The sequence below is a fragment of the Miscanthus floridulus genome, chromosome 2 (genome assembly GCF_019320115.1).
Source record: "Miscanthus floridulus cultivar M001 chromosome 2, ASM1932011v1, whole genome shotgun sequence".
NCBI classification, from domain to species: domain Eukaryota; kingdom Viridiplantae; phylum Streptophyta; class Magnoliopsida; order Poales; family Poaceae; genus Miscanthus; species Miscanthus floridulus.
In genome coordinates this window covers 17,174,233-17,193,322 of record NC_089581.1, presented here as the reverse complement: position 1 = coordinate 17,193,322, position 19,090 = coordinate 17,174,233, and positions in this window count along the sequence as shown.

Sequence of the window (19,090 nt, the reverse complement as noted above, 5' to 3'; positions counted from 1 at the left end):
ATCTCATTGAGCAGCGCACGTCCCATCAGTCAAGGCGCGTCCGCTCGAATTCCCGTCAGCATCGATTTCCCATCTGCATTGAATAGTGGAAGGGAGAGGGTTTTTCGTGCCAACCTTTTGCCTTTCCTTCGCTGTTGCATCTCCTCCTTAAATATGGGGAGGGAGGGGGTTCTTGTCCCCATTCCTTCACCCATTCTTGAGTTGCTACCTCCTCTCCTTCCTTTTCACCGAATGTGTTCATGCATCGCAGCGGTTCCTAAGTGAGAGAGGGTAAAGCTAGGGAGAGAAAAACTCACAGATCCGCTCATGAATCCGGAGCGCGATGTCGAGCTGGAGGTCATCCAATGTAGATGAGATGGTGTCAGCCACCTTCGCTGAGAAGGGGCCGCTTTCGCCGAAGGAGGAGGTGCACTGGAGGGTGCTGAGCATCGTCGGTTTTGCCATCGTCCATGAGGCCTTCGTCGGGATGGAGACGTATGGGAAGCTCTTTCAGCAAATCTTCTCTAGGCAAATCTCATTGGTAGGGAAACCGCCTAGGACTATGTCGATGAGGGGCTTTGCCCTTGTATCTGCTCAGATCGGCCTATTCATGAAGCTTGATGAGATGTCAGAGACATCCATCAGCCATGGTGGCCATTCTCCGGCGGGCAGTGCCCTCTGTCTAGGTGCCGTTGTCAGGGTTGCGACTGATCACAATGGTGTAGTCCATGAATGCCCTAGCGAAGACACCACGGTCATCGATGTGGTGCTCGACATTGCTGACGATGACGCCCTCAAGGATCCCTCAAAGCGGTAGGACGTTGCCGATGGAGAGCGAGGCACGGCGACCGTAGTAGTACTTAGAGTAGAAATGGTCAGCAGATGTAATCGTTCAATTTGTGGGGGAGCCCCCGTGTGAACTATTTTATGTATTCATGAATACATCAGTCCCTTTTCATGATGAAATCACTTTGTAAGCGATGAATTTGTGCAAAAATGAACATGTTCTCAAATTTCATTATGGCAAACAGCTTTTCATCTCTTCCTCCTCTTTTTGGCAAAAGAGGTTTAGTGCCTTCCGACCCTTCCCATGGTTACGGTCGCAAAAGACTCGGAGTGCGGGTGAGTCAATTCTGATCATGTTGGTGAGCAAAGAGACCATAGCTGCTGGGGCGTGGGTTTCCCGCAGTCCTACCAGTTATACTCAGATTTTGTCCCCGAAATCCTAGCCCTTAGGACTTACCGTCACAAAAGAGGGAAGACACAGAGAATGTTTGCAAGATAACATAGAGAATGTTTTGCATGGTAAATGTGCTCATACCAGCCCCCGAGTGAGGTCTGACCCCTCGCACTTGTAGGGGGTCGGATGTCACGAAAGATTGGGGATTTTGATGACAAAACTGATAAGAGAAAGTATGCGTTTATTTAAGGGTAAAAATGATGTAGCTGCTCAATGTTATAGGTGTTTGAGAAGACCTCGCCCTCGATGATTTTCAACTTGTAGGCGCCTAGCTAGAGTACTTTCGCGACGACATATGGCCCCTCCTAGGGCAGGGAGAGCTTGTGATGGTCCTTGTTGCTCTGCATGAGGCAAAGAACTAGGTTCTCGATGTTGAAGGCTCGGTCCTGCACTTGTCGGCTATAGTACTGACACAGCGCCAGCTAGTACTTGGCTGAGCGAAGGAGGGTGACATCGTGAGCTTCGTCTAGCTGGTCCATGGCGTCTTCATGGGATGCCTTGGCTCCTTGTTCGTCGTATGCTCTAATCCTTAGCGCTCCATAGTTGAGGTTGGTTGGGAGGACGGCCTCATAACCATAGACCATGAAGAAAGGCGTGTAGCCGGTGGCTCGGCTGGGAGTTGTCCTTAGGCTCCAGAGCACCACAGGGAGCTCAGTGACCTAGTGTGCGCCGAACTTGTTCAACCGGTTGAAGATCCTAGGCTTGAGGCCCTATAGGAGCATGTTCTTTGTGCGCTCGACCTGCTCGTTCATTTGGGGGGTGCGCAACGGCGGCCCAATCGACCCAGATGTGTTGTTCATCACAAAATCGAAGGAATTTCTTGCTAGTGAATTGTGTGCCATTATCCATGATGATGGAGTTCGGTACTCCAAAGCGATGGATGATGTCGAGGAAGAATAACATAGCTTGCTCGGACTTGATCATGGAGATCGGCCGAGCTTTGATCCATTTTGTGAACTTGTCTATGGTGACATGTAAGTGGGTGTAGCCCCCGGGCGCCTTTTTGAGAGGCCCAACCAGATTGAGCCCTAAGACCATGAAGGGCCACGTGATGGGAATCATCTAGAGTGCCTAGGTTGGGAGGTGAGTTTGCCGAGCATAGTACTAGCACCCTTCGTAGGTGCGTATGATCTGCTCGGCGTTGGCTACTATAGTGGGCCAGTAGAAGCCCTATCAGAATGCATTCCCAACCAAGGTTCTAGGCATGGTGTGGTGACCGCAGACCCCACCATGGATATCACTCAGCAAAAGCTTCCCCTGTTTGATTGGGATGTAGAGCTGCAGGATCCCGGTGTGGCTTCGTTTGTAGAGTTCACCCTCTAAAAGAATGAAGGATTTGGCACGACGTGCGAACCATCGAGCTTCCATCTAGTCCGTCGGCAGTGTGTCATGGAGGAGGTAGTCGAGGTAGAGCATTCTCTAGTCGATCAGAGGGTCAGGCTCTGTCGCTGGATCCTCTTCAAGCTCCATGACCTCAGAGCCAGACGGAGCCATCGGTTGGCTAGCCCCCGAGGCTAGATCGGATAGACCATAGTCGGCCCATTCCAACCCTTCATAGCGTACCGAGGGCTTGTATTGGTCGCTGGTGAAGAAACCCATTGGTACTGGCTCTCGACCAGACACCGCTTTTGCCGGCGCATCGGTCGCCTCATTGAGGCGCTTTGGGATGTGATTGATTTCGAGGCCATCAAATTTGTCCTCCAGCCGTCGGACTTCTTGGCAGTACGCAGCCATCTTGGCGTCATGACAGCTCGACTCCTTTATGACTTGGTTGATGACCAGCTGGGAGTTGCCCCGGATGTCAAGGCGTCGGATGCCCAACTCGATGGCGATGCATAGGCCATTGATGAGTGCTTCATACTCGGCCACATTATTGGATGAGGGGAAATGGAGATGAACCATGTACCTCATGCAAACCCCAAGGGGTGATACAAAGACTAGCCCTGCACTGGCGCCCTTCTTCATCAGCGACCCATCGAAGTACATCGTCCGATACTCTTGATCGATGACCGCCAGTGGTGTTTAGACCTCAGTCCATTCCATGATGAAGTCAGCCAACACCTAGGACTTGATCGCCGTTCTGGAGGCATACGTGATGCCTTGATCCATCAACTCAAGTGCCCACTTTGTGGTTCTTCCCATGGCATCCTGGCTCTAGATGACCTCACTGAGGGAGAACGATGTCACGACTATCACAGGGTGTGACTTGAAGTAGTGGCGTAGCTTCCTCTTGGTGATGAGGACGGCGTATAGGACCTTCTGGATTTGGGAGTAGCGGGTCTTAGAGTCGGATAGTACCTCGTTGATGAAGTACACATGGCGCTGCACCTTGAGGGCGTGCCCCTCTTCCTCCCGCTCTACTACTAGGGCAACGCTGACCACTTGCATGGTGGCCGCTATGTAAAGCAGGAGGGATTCTCTGTTGCTTGGAGGAACTAGGATCAGGGAACTTGTCAGAAGTAGTTTGACCATATCAAGTGCCTCCTGGGCCTTGGATGTCCACTCAAAGCGGTTGGCTTCCTTCAAGAGTCGATAAAGGGGGAGACCTCATTCGTCGAGGCATGGAATGAATCGGCTGAGTGCGACAAGGTACCCTATGATTCGTTGAACCCCCTTTATGTTCTGAATCGGGCCCATCCTTGTGATGGCTGAGATTTTCTCTAGGTTGGCTTCGATGCCACGCTCAAAGACGATGAAGCCAAGCAGCATGCCCCTCAGGACCCCAAAAACACATTTCTCGGGATTGAGTTTGATGCCATTCGCTCAGAGTTTCACAAAGGTTTGCTTAAGATCGGCAATGAGGTGGTCAGCCCGTTTGGACTTAACCATGATGTCGTCAACGTAGGCCTCAATGGTCCGCTCAATGAGGTCCCCAAAGCATTTGATCATACAGCACTGGTACATAGCCCCAGCGTTCTTTAGACCGAACGACATTGAGATATAGTAGAATGATCCAAAGGGGGTGATGAAAGATGTCGCGAGCTGGTCGGACTGTTTCATCGTGATTTAATGGTAGCCGGAGTACGCATCAAGGAAGTAGAGGGTTTCGCACCCTGAGGTAGAGTTGACTATTTGGTCTATGCGTGGCAAAGGAAACAGATCCTTTGGGCACGCCTTGTTGAGACCCGTATAGTCAACACACATCCTCCATTTCCCACTCTTCTTTCGCACAAGAATGGGATTAGCTAACCACTCTAGGTGGTACACTTCCTTGATGAATTCGGCCACCGAAAGTTTGGCTATCTTCTCACCGATGGCCCTATGTTTCTCCTCATCGAAGCGACACAGGCGTTGCTTCACTAGCCTAGAGCCCAAGTGGATCTTCAAGGTATGCTCAGCGACCTCCCTCAGAATGCCTGGCATATATGAGGGTTTCCACGCAAAGATGTCTTTGTTGTCGCGGAGGAAGTTGATGAGCGCGCTTTCCTATTTAGAGGAAAGTGTGGTGCCAATGTGTACCATTTTGCCCTCGGAGCTATTGGGGTCTACGAGGACTTCCTCAGAGCCCTCCATCGGTTCAAACGACTCGATCGACCTCATGGCATTGGGCGCTTCTTTAGTGACCTCCTCCCTAAGGACGACGAGTTCCCCAGAGGCGACGATCGCTGTGGCGTGGCCGCAGCACTCGACCTCATACTCATAGGCCCATTGGAAGGAGGTGCCGATGGTGATGACCCCTTGGGGGCTGGCATCTTTAGCTTGAGATATGTATAGTTGGGGATGGTCATGAACTTCGTGTAGCATGGACGTCCTAGGATGGCGTGGAAAGTTTCAAGGAACCCAACCACCTTGAAGGTGAGGGTCTCAGTCCTGTAATTGAACTAATCCTCAAAGGTGATGGGCAGATCGATCTCCCCGAGTGGCATGGCCTGCTTCCCGGGCACAATGCCATGGATAGGCGCTCGGGTTGGGTGGAGGCATGTTTGGTCGACGCCCATCTCGTTGAGCGTCTTTGCATACATGATGTTGAGGCTGCTACCCCCATCCATCAGTACTTTGGTGAGTCACTTTGGGCCAACGATCGGGCCAACCACGAGTGGATATCTCCCTGGGTGTGGGATGCTATCTGGATGGTTGGCCCGATCGAAGGTTATGGTGGACTCTGACCACTAGAGGAAGGCAGGCATGGCTGGTTCGGTCGTATATACCTCTCGGCGTGTGACCTTTTGGCGACATTTGAAGTCATAGGCTGTTGATCCACCAAAGACCATAAGGCAACCATCCGGTGTTGGAAAGTCGGCGTCCTTCTCCTCGGCGTCATCTAGAGTGGGGGCAGGGTCCTTTCCCTACTCCCCTTTGTTGGAGTCTCTGGTCAAGAACCGACGCATGAGGCTACAGTCCTTGAGCAGATGTTTCACTAGAAAGGCGTGGTTCAGGCATGACCCCTCGAGTAATTTTTTGAAGTGGTTTGGAGTGCCCTCCGTGGGCTTCCAGCCACCCTTGCAATCAGCGGTGGTCATGAGCGAGTCCTCATGCCATTGCTTCTTGTTCTTCCTTTTGGCGGAATGATTGGAGGTGCCTTCACCGGCACCCTCGTCCCACCTTGCCTTGCCTTCGAGATGATCGAAGATTGCTCCGACCGCCTCTTCTCCTGAGGCATGGCTGGTGGAGATGTCCAGGAGCTCCTTGGTGGTTCATGGGCCCTTGCATCCCAGCTTATGAACCAAAGACTCACAGGTAGTCCTGGACAGGAAGGCTCCTATAACATCGGCGTCGGCGACGTTAGGGAGCTCATTGCACTACCGAGAGAAGCGTTGGATGTACCCATGGAGGGTCTCACCAGCGTTCTAATGATAGTTATTAAGGTCCCATGGGTTTCCAGGGCGCTTGTATGTGCCCTGGAAGTTCCCCACAAAGATCTCCTTCAGATCCACCCAACTCTAGATCACGTAGGATGGTAGGTGTTCCAACCACGCTCGTGCCAAATTAGCCAAGAACAGTGGAAGGTTGTGGATAATGAAGTCATCATTGTCCGCACCACTAGCTTGGCAGGTAAGCCGATAGTCTTCGAGCCAAAGTCTAGGGTTTGTCTCCCTAGAGTACTTAGGGATATTGGTAGGTGGTCGGTACCTTGGTGGGAATACAGCATTGAGGATGTGGCGGCCTAAGGCCTAAGGGCCCGGCAGGCTAGGGCTTAGGCTTTGGTCTTCACCACTGTCATTGCGCCCACCACGATGAGGATGATAGCCGCCATGGGCTCCTTCTCTCGGGTCATTGTAGGTGTGTTTGCGGGCATCGAGAGTGCTGCATGCGTCACGGTAGCGGCCGAGATGTTGATGTATCAGGATCATAGTGCGTTGCCTGCCACCTTGTGGTGCCTGGTGGAGTGACGTGTCCCTGGCAGGGTGCACCAAGGGCGTGCACTGGCTGGTGTCGAGCTTGCGTCATCAAGACAATGAGCTTTCTGCCTACTACGCTGCCGCATGCTCGAGTAGCATGCAAATCTCATGGTGGGCCTAATAATCCTCGGACATCGTGGCCTCTAGAAGGCCATGGAGCAAGGCCATCGCGGTGGCAATGTTCTGGCTTGCCCGGGCAAAGCGATGAAGGGCTTCATCATCGGCGATAATCGTTCGGTTCACATCACGAGCCATGTCGACGAAATATGGTCGGCAGTCCATCTAGGGGTATGCCCATGATGGTAGATTATCTATAGATGGTGCGTGTAATCAGGAACCAGATGGTTATAGAGGCACAAGACATAAGATTTATACAGGCCGCCGTGTTGGCGTAATACCTATGTCCTGTGTCTCATTATTCTATATTGATTGAGGTGAGATATGTTATGATCTGTATGATCTTGTCCGTTAGGGGACCCTTGCCCCTCCTTATATATTCCAAAGGGACAAGGTTATAAGTAAAGTATCCAATTTGGTACAATTACAATATAATGTCGTGCTCCGCACGTCTTCACCTTACGGGTTGGGCCACTTCCGGTGGTGCGGCCCATGTATACCCATGAGGGTATAGGGGGTCTATTCCCCCACAGCTAGTCCCCGAGCGCCTTGTATCCTTCGAGTAGCGCTGTTTGAGCTTGCCAGAAGGATGGAAGGGGCTCAAGATAAATTTTGAAAAATATTTCCCCTAAAGTGTGCCCACTTTGACTCTGAGTCGAGAAGAGACACCATCGTCCTTGTAGAATCAGAGGCGTTTGATCCATCAGATCGAGCACATTCACCACAAGGTGAAGTGTGCCCACTTAGTCCCCAAGCCTGGTAGTAGGTGACGTAGGCACATGGTGCCAGGGTCTAAAAAGAATTCCTAGTTAAGTTGATAATCCAATCATCGTACAGGTGATATGAGATGCACCGGTAGGTGCATCGTACCGATGTAGTCCCCGAGCTTACTGGAAGGCGAGGTATGAGCCTTGTAGCAAGGTCTAAAGGAGAAAAAAATATCCCAACTGTATGCAAGTCGCCAATCGCATGTAGTCGAGACGTGAAGTCCCCGAGCTGTGGTTGGAGAGTGGTCGAGGCAGTCCATGAGCACGGGTCGAGGAGCGAGCAACGAAGTCCCCGAGCTGTGGTCAGAGAGTGATCGAGGCAGTCCCCGAGCACAAAGGCGGTCGAGACAGTCCCGAGCATGAGAGTGGTCGGAACGATCCCTGAGCACAAAAAGTGTGGCAAAAAACCATATGCCTCAAGCGCCTCAAGGCTGGATACCCGAAGGAGGTAGATCCAGACAAGGCTGAGGAGCTACGAATGACCTAGCTGGACTTATCGACGAAAATAATTGGCGATATTAACCTGTGTGGAGGTGCAACAGCACCCGTACAAGGAATGCCATCAACAAGTCAGCTGGGAGCGTCGTCATCTTCAAGCCAACCGGCAAAGCCTGCGGTCTCGACCAGCCAGGCATCGGCGGGGCCACCTTCTTCAGCTCAATCAATGCCAGAGTCCCCAAGACCCAAGCACGATGTCAGGCCCAGCGAGCAGCAGGCGCCGCGTGCCCTGACCAGCCAATAGTGTAGGCTATAGCTGTAGAAGAAGATGTAGTTGTGTTATTGTAAACTTGGACCTTTTCAGGCAAGCTCGTAATAACGTAACTGTATATCAACATAAGCTTGTTTGTTTTTGTAGAAAACATGTTTAAGCTCGGATATCATGTTGGTGTAACTAAGTTAGAACGTGTTGGCGTTCTATTTAGTTGTACCGGTTTAGTCGACACATCATCCTAAAAGGTTTGTACGGCCCTGGTTTGACTTGTGGTCGGAGTGTGAGGTGTAATAAAGTATGATGCTGAAAGGTTCCCCGAGCTTGCTAGAAGGCGAAGTATGAGCCTTGTAGCAAGGTCAAAGAAAATAAATGCCTCTCAACTATATGTGAGTCTAAGTCACATGTTGCCGAGGAGAACAGTCCCCGGGCTGTGGTTGGAGAGTGGTCGGGGCAGTCCCCAAGCACAGCGTGGGGTGAGAATGACGAGTCCCCGAGCATGGTCGGGAATGCTTGTTCATAGTGGTCGGAAGTCATCTAGACCCCTCCCCGAGCACGAAATGAGTGTCAGAATTATATTCCTCCATCAGTTGGTGACGCTTGCGCAAAGAAGACGAACTCTGACCTATCCCTAGCTTAGCTGGTCGGAGAGCTCCGAGCAGCCCAGCAATAGGTCAGCAGTGAAGCGAGCGCCAATCTTGTTCCTGAAAAATAAACATGGAGAATGGTAGTACATGATGATGTACGAAATAAAATACATGCTTCGGAGATAAAATAGTTCAAGCAGCTCAGCTGCCAGACGTGAACACTCAGTGTTCTTTTGTAGATGTATTATACTTAGTGTAATGTTGAACTTACCGAAAAACTCAGTTTTTAGCTTAATCTGTTGCGTAGAGGTGTAGCGCGATGAGTTAACCCATCCTGGAGAATGCGCTAGCCCCGGTTTAGTCAAACGACTCATAGCGTGGGGCCTGGAGCTCTGCCGGTGGTGCCACACGCATGCGTAGAGTGCTGACCTCGCCGAGGGGCTACTGCCAACTACCCGTAGCATAGAGGGTGGACTCTCGTGCATGCGTGGGGTGGAGCCGGGGACAGCGCCGACTCTAGGATTCTCAAGCAGGAAGGAAAATTGATCTACCAGCCGTTATAAACCTCGACGCGGAGCGCACCGTCATGGTGGTCGATGGAGAAAACCTCGATGCGGAGCGCACCCTCAGGGTGGTCAGCGGAGAATCATGGAGATAAAATTGAAGATGTATTGCGATCGAAGGAATATTTAATGGATGTGAAAAATAATACTTAGCTTGTTGTTGGAGACATGTCGTGGTCATGGCCGAGTAGATGGACGTGGTTCGGATGGCTTGCTTGTGGCTCGACGCGGCTCGTTTGGCTCGATGTAGCTTGCTCAGCGGCTCAACGCGGCTCGCCGTGGCTCGCTCAGTGGCTCGACGTGGCTGACCACACGGTTCGGCGCGGCTTGCCGATAGCTCGGCGTGGCTCGCTAGACAGTTCGGTGTGGCTCGCTTGAGGCCTCGACGCGGCTGACCAGACGGCTCGGCGCGGCTCGCTGACAGCTCGGCGTGACTCGCTTGACGACTCGAACGGCTCGCTGAACGGCTCGCATGCCTATCGGAATCGGAGTTGGCGCTAGAGGTCAGAGACAAAGGTGATGTCGGCGGTGTCCTAGCCACATAGATAGTTGGAGAACTTTGTTGATCTTGGGCGTGCTTGACTCATGCATGTCAGAGAATAAAAGGAAAAAGATATTCCGATTAGATTCAATCTGAGTAACTAATAATGCATGATGATAGCACCGCATGGGTAAATAAAAAATAAAATAGAATCTTCCTGTATATGCGCTCCTGCTCATGAATCCGATGTATGTATGCGCTCCTACGAGTCGTGGTCAAACTCAACAAGAAGAGGTCGGACGGGTACACGGCAAGTCGTTGTCGCAACGAAGTTGTGTCGTTGCAAAAGACGTTGATGAAGTTGTCCGATCCTCGTACTTTTTGGCCTGTTGTGACGGTGGTCGCGGTTGTCATAGCGCCGTTCTTCATGGCGATCATCATTGCGACATGGTCTGGTGGTCGAGGTGGTTGGAGCTCAGCGGAGCCGCTCGAGACGTGGTCGACGTGGTCCGTGGTCGATGTGGTCGGAGCTCGGCAGAGCCGCTCGAGACGTGGTCGACGTGGTCGGAGCTTGATCAGTTCGGTGGTCGGAGTAAGTAGTCTGGACAACGTCGTCCTTATGTTAGTGATCGGCCTTAGGAGATTCGGGTAGCTCACTTAGCGGCTCGCTTGGTGGCTCGGGTGGCTAGCTTGACAGCTGTGTGTGGAATCGTAGCGGTGTCGATATCATGTATATGCTGCCACGAGTTTAGGATGAGATGCACCAAGATGTCATGTCGGTGTGGAAGCTATGGAAAATCATGAAGGCAGATGAAGAAGCATACATGCAATAGAATGCTTAATCAGAAAAAAGAAACACGACTTAGCTTGTCATCAAGCAGCTGCGGGTGTGTAGGCTTGCATCCTTTGTACATGCATACGCTGTATGTGTGCATACGCCCGTACATGCAAATTCAGCCTTGCATGTTACTGTAGATGGACCTGGCATGTCGTGTTACAGCTAAATCTTGGGAGGGCATCGAGATGGTTCCTTTGCATCCCGCCGCCGAGTCGATCTGGCCGCGAGTATCGAGCCACCGCTTGATCCCGCATTCCTTACGTGCTACCGCCAAAAACCGAGGGCCGTAGCGAGCTATTGATGATGGCTACGGCGACAAGCAATGAGCGCTGCCATGAGATGATGCAAAAGGTCGTGACGTGCTACGAGATTATTTTCAATAATATTTACAAGTCGACTCGAAGATAAAGAACCAAAGGATATTTCATTGAAAACAAAGAATATGACTTAGCTTTCTGAAGCCGCTGTGACGATAGCTTGCACGACCACGTAGATACTTCCATCTTCTCGTTTGGCACAGAGTATCAATGACCCCTGACGCTGATACAGCAGCGCTCGACCCTGAACTTGTAGCAAGAACGCATCTACGTTGTTGAAGAAACTACCGCCGCCAGAAGCCAGGTCACCACGGATGATGTCGGTAAAGAAATTTCCATCTAGTTCGCCAGGGATCAGCACGCACACCCCCTACGGGTATGCCCATCTAGGGGTATTCCCATGATGGTAGATTGTCGGTAGACAGTGTGTGTAATCAGGAACCAGATGGTTACATAGGCACATGACACAAGATTTATATAGGTTCGGCCGCCGTGTTGGCGTAATACATACGTCCTGTGTCTCATTATTCTGTATTGATTGAGATGAGATCTATTATGATCTATATGATCTTGTCTGTTAGGGGACCCTTGCCCCTCCTTATATATTCCAAAGGGACAAGGTTACAAGTAAAGTATCCAATTTGGTACAATTACAATATAATGTCGTGCTCCGCACGTCTTCACCTTACGGGCTAGGCCACTTCCGGTGGTATGGCCCATGTATACCCATGAGGGTATAGGGGGTCTATTCCCCCACAGGCCCTGGCATGTGCATGCCTGCTGTCTCCATGATGTTCGAGCTCCAGATCGACCTCCACGCATTCCCGCACAAGCTGGATTCTGGCTTCCTCGATCTCCCGCTTTTGAGCTCTTAGCTGCTCTAGCCCTACGCGAGGTGGTGCCACTGTCTCTCCTTCGGTTCCATCACCAAGGTTGCCTGTCAGGGTAGCCTCCTCCATGGGGATCCTTTCGATGTGTCCCATGGGGGTACCCGCCATGAAACATTCCTGAGAGGGGTGATGGCTTCCCTTGCTAGAGTCAGAGTTAGAATCCGACCCTGGCTCCATGAGGAGGCCATGGAGGGATTTTATGATGCTTTCGATCATCCCCACGAACTCATTGTTCATGGGGGATGGGATCATGCGCTGCACCACAAGGTGGCTAACGGTCACCGTGGCATTACGGAGACCGAATGGAACCATCATCGGGGTGCTCTGTGCGGAGTGTGAGGCGATGTGGGTCCTCCCTGGATGGCTGGAGTCCAAGGGAGACGTCGGGCTGGCGCTCAAGCCTCCCATAGTTGAAGCCGGTGGTGGGGAGAGATTGGATGGCTGCGTGGGCCAATGCCAACTCTCCTCCCACCATGATGATGAAGTCTAGGTCACCAAAACGCATGTGTGCGCCAAGGACCCAGCTGATTGCATGGCTAGCCATCTGAGGCCTAATTTGGAATGCACAAAGGCTCCTACCTGGCATGCCAACTGTTAGTGTTTCGAACAAACACCAACTAGTAAATTTATATTTGTTGCGCGTTAGGCTCAGATGGTGTACTAAAGGACATAAGGTTTATACTGGTTCGAGCAGAATGTCCCTACATCTAGTTTGTTGCTGCTCGTGATATTAGTACTGAAAAAGGTTCATAGTAGAGGGTACAAACGGTCGAGAGAGGGAGAGGTCCCAAGTCTCTGATGGAGAGATTGAAAGGACGCTAAGAGCTTGGTTGCTGCTTGGTTGTGTGTCGTGTGTGGAATCCATCCATCCCCATAGTGGGGTGTCTTACCCTCCCTTTTATAGACCAAAGGGGAGCAGGGGTTATAGTTGGGAGAAAGAGGAAAAACCAAAGGCAAAGACGGTCCTTCGAAGGCACCGAGTCTTCCTTTTTAATTGAGCCTGTCCTGCTGACATGGAAGACTATGCCAGGGATAGCGTGTTTGCTGACCCTAACATGGCCGTGCCCTGGCTCTGCTTCAGCAAGTGGTTACGTCCCATCCCACTCCGGTGGACGGTGCAGCATGCCAGGGTGCCGAGCCATGATCCTACGGAGAGCAGACAGGGAAGTGACTATATGTCCATACTATAGATGATGCGAGTTCTCTCTTAGATTGTAGTGGTTGTCATATGCTTATGCCAGGATCCACGTCTGAGGGCTGATGGCGGCGCCCACAACACTGTAAGACAAAAGTCGGTGCCTACAACACTGTTCGGGCTCTGCCATGCCTAGAAGGGCTTAAAGCGCCCGTCCTGTCATATCCTGACGGTACTTTCCTATAGGCGTGCAAGGCATGGTCCTCGGTACTATGGTTGACTCGAATGTCCTGTCTTACCATGTGCCCATCATTATGAAGGAGCAGGGCGCATTCGTCGGGTGAGACGGAGCCTATCCCAGGACATTGGGTAGGGCGGAGCCAGCCCTCAGCCATTGGGTGAGGCAGAGCTAGCCCTCAGACATCGGGTGAGGTGGAGCCAGCCCTCAGTCATCGGGCAAGGTGAAACTAGCCCCTAGCCCTTAGCCGTCAGGCAAGGCGGAGCCAGCCCTCAATCGTCGGGCGAGGCGGAGCCAGCCCTTAGCCGTCGGGCAAGGCGGAGCCAGCCCTCAGTCGTCGGGCGAGGTGGAGTCTAGCCCTCGTGGGTTGGGTGAGGCAGAGCCAACCCTTAGGGGCTAGGCGAGGCATGGCCAACCTCCGGTTGTATGGACAAGAAGTGTAGTTACATTCTTGTTCGCTCAAAATCATCAACGTTTGATGGTTATTAGCTTCACCTCATTGGGTACCCTAGTATTAGGTCCCCGACATGGAGCTAATGCTACCAATTGGGGTTCATGAAACTTTGTCCATATCCTTTTACACATGGTAAATATGAATTCAATTGAATTTCAATTCATATCTTTGTGAAAGGGTTGTCATCAATTACCAAAAAGGGGGAGATTGAAAGCTCTAGTTTGGTTTTGGTGAATTGATGAAACCCTATGTGCTAACCTACTTGCTCTAGTGATCATGAGAATAGGGAAGCACATTCCAAGTGGTGGAGCATATGAAGATCATGATGATGGTGATAGCATGGTGATGATCAAGATCTCAGACTTAAAAAAGAAGAAAGAGAAAAACAAAAAGCTCAAGGCAAAGGTGAAACTTGATAAGTGCTGTTTGGTTTGGTGATCGAGACACTTAGCGAGTGTGATCACATCTAGTATAGATAGTCATACTATTAAGAGGGGTGAAACTCATATCGAAATACGGTTATCAAAGTGCCAATAGATGTTCTAACTCATTGCACATGCATTTACATCTAGTGGAGAGCTAACACCCTTGAAAATGTTTGTGAAAATATGTTAACACACGTGCACAAGGTGATACACTTTGTGGTTGGCACATTTGATCAAGGGTTGTGAAGTTTATGAAGTCGAGGAGGTCACTGGGAGTGACCAAACGTAGGACCTAACCCTAGACCTGCATGTCCGATCAGCTTTGTAGTGAAGTGCATGGTATCGGTCTATGACCGGACGCAGCATAGTGAAAGTGACCTGACACGTAGGGCCTATGTCCGGTTAGGGCTGACGTATACTGACGCAATTAGTTTCACGAGAAGGTGAGGAGCGGACGCTGGGGTGCGTCAGGTCAATGACGACTAGACGTGTTCGATCGCATTTCGAGCGCTCTAGGAGCTCTCTAGAAACGATTTGACGAGGCATGGTTTGGCGTCCAGAGAAGGGACCAGTGCGTCCGGTCGTAGTGTGGTGGCAGCGCGGGTGCACCTAACTGGACACGGAGTTTGTGCATTAGGTCATTTGTTGCACGTGTCCGGTCATGACTTACTACGAGCGTGGGAGAATCTAGCCGTTGAGATCCAGCGGTGCTTGTTTGAAGGCAGGGACACATGGTGCGCATTCATTGACCAGACGTTGGTCTAGGTGTGTTCGGTCGCCCTGACCAGCGCGTCCCATCAGTACGTAGTGGGCTACAGTGTGAGCCCAATGACTCTATTTCATGGGGGCTCCTATTTAAGCCCCATGGCCAGCTCAAGCTCACTTTCTTGGCCATTTGCATTGACATAGCAACCTTGTGAGCTTAGCCAAAGCCCTCCCACTCATCTTCATCATAAATTCATCATCTTTGTGAGATTGGGAGTGAATCCAAGTGCATTGCTTGAGTGATTGCATCTAAAGGCACTTCGTGATTATGTTTTGCTGTGGATTTCGCTTGTTACTCTTGGTGATTGCCACCACCTAGACGGCTTGGTGCTATGACAGAACCGCCCAATTTATACAAGATCAAATACGGTTGTCCCCGCTAACACATTGACACGCGTATACTTTCACTTATATAAACCCGGTAGTCCACCGAGTGTCCCGAAAGACCTCGGTAAATCAACATCACAACCAAGATCATGTGATTAAGCAAATACACATCACATACGCAGGGTTGCAGTGAAAATAATATTACAAATGGGTTCACCAATAATAGTACAAGTTTGGGTTTCAAAACCGATTAGTGAAAACAACATAGCTTTCAAAAGATTGCATTAATATAAGTTCCAAATACATTGCTAGCATAAGTGACATCCTCCGACAAAAGCATATAGATGAGAAGTAAATATAGAATCACCGAGCCCACCGACGGTTAGCCACCATCTTCAATAGGCCGAGAACTTCACCTGCAACATGGTGGGATAAACCCTGAGTACTCGAATGTACTCAGCCAGACTTACCTGTCGGAAACCAAAACAAATGACACCAAGGATCATGCATAGCTTAATTTAGTGGATCTGGCTGGACAACCTTTTTGCATAAAAGCTTGAGTAACCATTAGCATTATTCACCTGTACTAGCAGTGACTTTTAGCCATTACCTACCATCTATATTAGCACATGTACTAATCAATCACTTAATTAAGTTGCAAACAATAATAACCATATTAGGTATTTCATAGCTCATTGTCATTATCATCATCATCATCATCATCATCCTTTAACCATATCTTTAAATTTAGTGAATCTACGTTGCCACTGCTTAGTCAAGTTCTCACTATCCGGGAGAGACTGCGATTCGAATCGATTCCTATCCAGCTGGAGGGGTATTCCTAACACAAACCCTGCTTCCCCTATCAGGGTCGCAAACAAGTCACCTTTGGCACAATTTAGGAGTCGCGAGTCCGAAAAGATCGGCATTCTCAGAGAACCACTCTGCCAAGGTTGTTCAGGACTCTAACCCGCCTTGGACTTATGCCAATGGCTCTCCGCACATCCCTACTACCTCCAGAATGCACGCCACTGCTCGCGTTCCCGGCCTGAGTCGAGCTACTAGGCTTCGTGGTCGGAACGACTTATCCGGCCAGCTAAGTGTTATGCTGCATTCAACATGACATGAGGATGTACAGCGTATTGATCCTTAAACGACACAGACAGGGATAGATTCACACCCAAGACCTCCATGCCTTGTTGCTGCACTACCGTCATCCCATCCGATCTCTTTTCATTATTAACACATGGTTCTTTTTTATGATAGCAAATATAGCCAACCGTGACCAGAGCTCATCCTACATCTCACAGGTGACAAGAAATCACCCGACTTCTATCGGTCTAAGCATAGCTAAGCATCATTCGATCCTACACTTAATTAGGATTTTATCTGGACAAGGTAAGGATATAATGCAACAATTGGTTCCAACCAATTCCTATACTTAATGCATCATCAACAATAAAAGATACTCAAGATATTTGTAAAAATATGGGAGGCTTAGAATGCTCCGGGGCTTGCCTGGGATCCCACACTGAGTCAGTGTTAGTTAGACGACACTCGCTAAGTGAGCATCTCCCGTCCTAGCACTTGTCCAGTCCTTCCACCTTCGGGATAGGTCCACCATACACCGTCTTCGGGTTCGGCTCCAATATCACGTCCTTCACGTGGTTCATCTAGCGCACCTGGATGAGATACAAGATGCAAGTGCATGAATATGAAGAATGGTAATACAAGAGGCATCACATAAACATTCAAGACAAACACAAGATTATGCAAGACATAGACATCAATAGCTATTTAACTAACATCACACAACTAACTATAGAGAGCAAGCACATCAAGCATGACACAAGTTTAACAAGGTCACAAGTATCATAACTTGACCATCAATAAGGGCATAAGCCACACTTAGCAACACATGGTGTAAACAACCACAACTAGCATATGTCTATTTCTGGACTGAAAACAACAGCTTCATGTTTGAATCATAACTAGAGTTATACAAATCCAATAGCCATGAAACAAGACATTCTAGAAATCTTATGAAATTTTCTACAATTCATCTTTAATCATCTTAGCATGATTCTCAAGTTAAGTGGGTCGAAATTATATATTTATAGAAACTGGTCCACAATTGACAGAGAGCAGCCATTTCTGAAACCCAACTTTAAATAGGCATAACTCACAAACCACAAGACCAAATACCACCAAATGTTAACATCATCTAGATACATGAATTATCTACAACTTTGTTATTATCACCAAAAGCTCATTCAAAGTCTAACTAGATCAAACACTAGCATCTTTCAGATCTGCTCAGAATACAATCAAAACCTGACAGAAGACTTAAAAGTCATGTAACTCCTACACTATTAGGCCTATGGCCTTACAATTTGAACACAAGCAAGATCATGAAATTTTCTACAACTTTGGTATTCACTACAACCATAGCAAACATCATTTACACCACGAAAATAATTGCACAAGCAAAACTACAAATGCAACCCAACAGCAGTGGTACAGAAAACTGATAGGAACTTCAGAGAAGCATAACTGGAGTTCTAGACCTCCAACAAACATGAACCATAACTTTTTGAAAATCTTAGGAAGTTACCTAGAACTTTCTTATTCTCATATTAAGATGATTCTATAGTTAGAATGGTCAATTAATCCAATAATTGCATCTCTGTCCAAAATATAGATAGAAACTGACATGCCAATTTAAACAGCTAAATGGAGTTATACATGTACAATAAATGTGGTTCTAGACTTTTTAGAAATCTTATCAAATTATAAACAACTTTGTTGTAAACACCCCAAGCTAATTCTACTATTAAGAAGGCCCCACAGTAAGAACAAGGAAACCCTCTCTGGGTTTGGGCAGAAACAGCCACAGAGATTTAAGCAAGTATAACTCAAGATCTACTTAACCAAAAATCATGATATTTAACTTTTTGAAAATCTTATGAAAAGTAATACAACTCATGTATTATCACCCAGACATGATTCACAACTTAACTGGGCCAATTAATTTAAACATGCAGACTTATTCAGGATAGGAGCAAAGCAACACAGGGAATTTGTTATTTTTATAACTCTTAAACCATCAAGCCTAAACTCCTGAAATTTTTACCAGACATCAAACATCACTAGACCAACACTCCATAAAAATTTCACATTTATTTGAGCACCACAACTTCAGTTATGAAAAAGACAAGACATAACTAGTATTAAGAACCTAACTGCATAGATCTATTTTTACAACAAAATATTTAACCTAAAACATGTAATATTATAGATCTACTGCATATAAAATTTCACAAGTATTCCAAAAAGTCCTCATTTACTATTTTACGATTTTTCTACTAATTACTATGAGTTTTCAAAGTTAATCATTCAAATCTGTAAAAACAAAAGAAAACACATGTAAGTCTTGTATCGGGGTCCCTGCAATTTACAGAAATTAAACCCAACAAAAATATCCTCTACTGCACTATTCATCAGAGTCACTGCTTATTCACTTAACCCCTTCTCTTATTCCTTATTCGAGCGCGAAGTCCTTCCTCATCTTCCTCACGATGGCACAGCAGGGAGGACCAGGGGAGGGCCGGCCGGTGGGGCAGCGTCCGACGGTAGCAAGGAGGGGCTGCGCTGGGGCTTGGCCGTGGCTAGCCGTGGCCTCACCTGGCCCTAGCCGGCCAAACTATAGGCAGTAGTGGCGCAGCAGCAGAGCAGCGCCAGGACAGCGTTGCCGGCAGCAGCAGCTTCGGCGACGGCAAGCACACGGTGGGTCATGGCTCGGCCTAGGGCTTGGGGAGTCGGTCGCGGAGCCGTAGTGTCGGTGTTTTGGAACCGGGGGGTCCTCAACCAACCGACTAGTGAATTTGTGCTGCGTGCTCCCGAACCGGATGGTGATGCA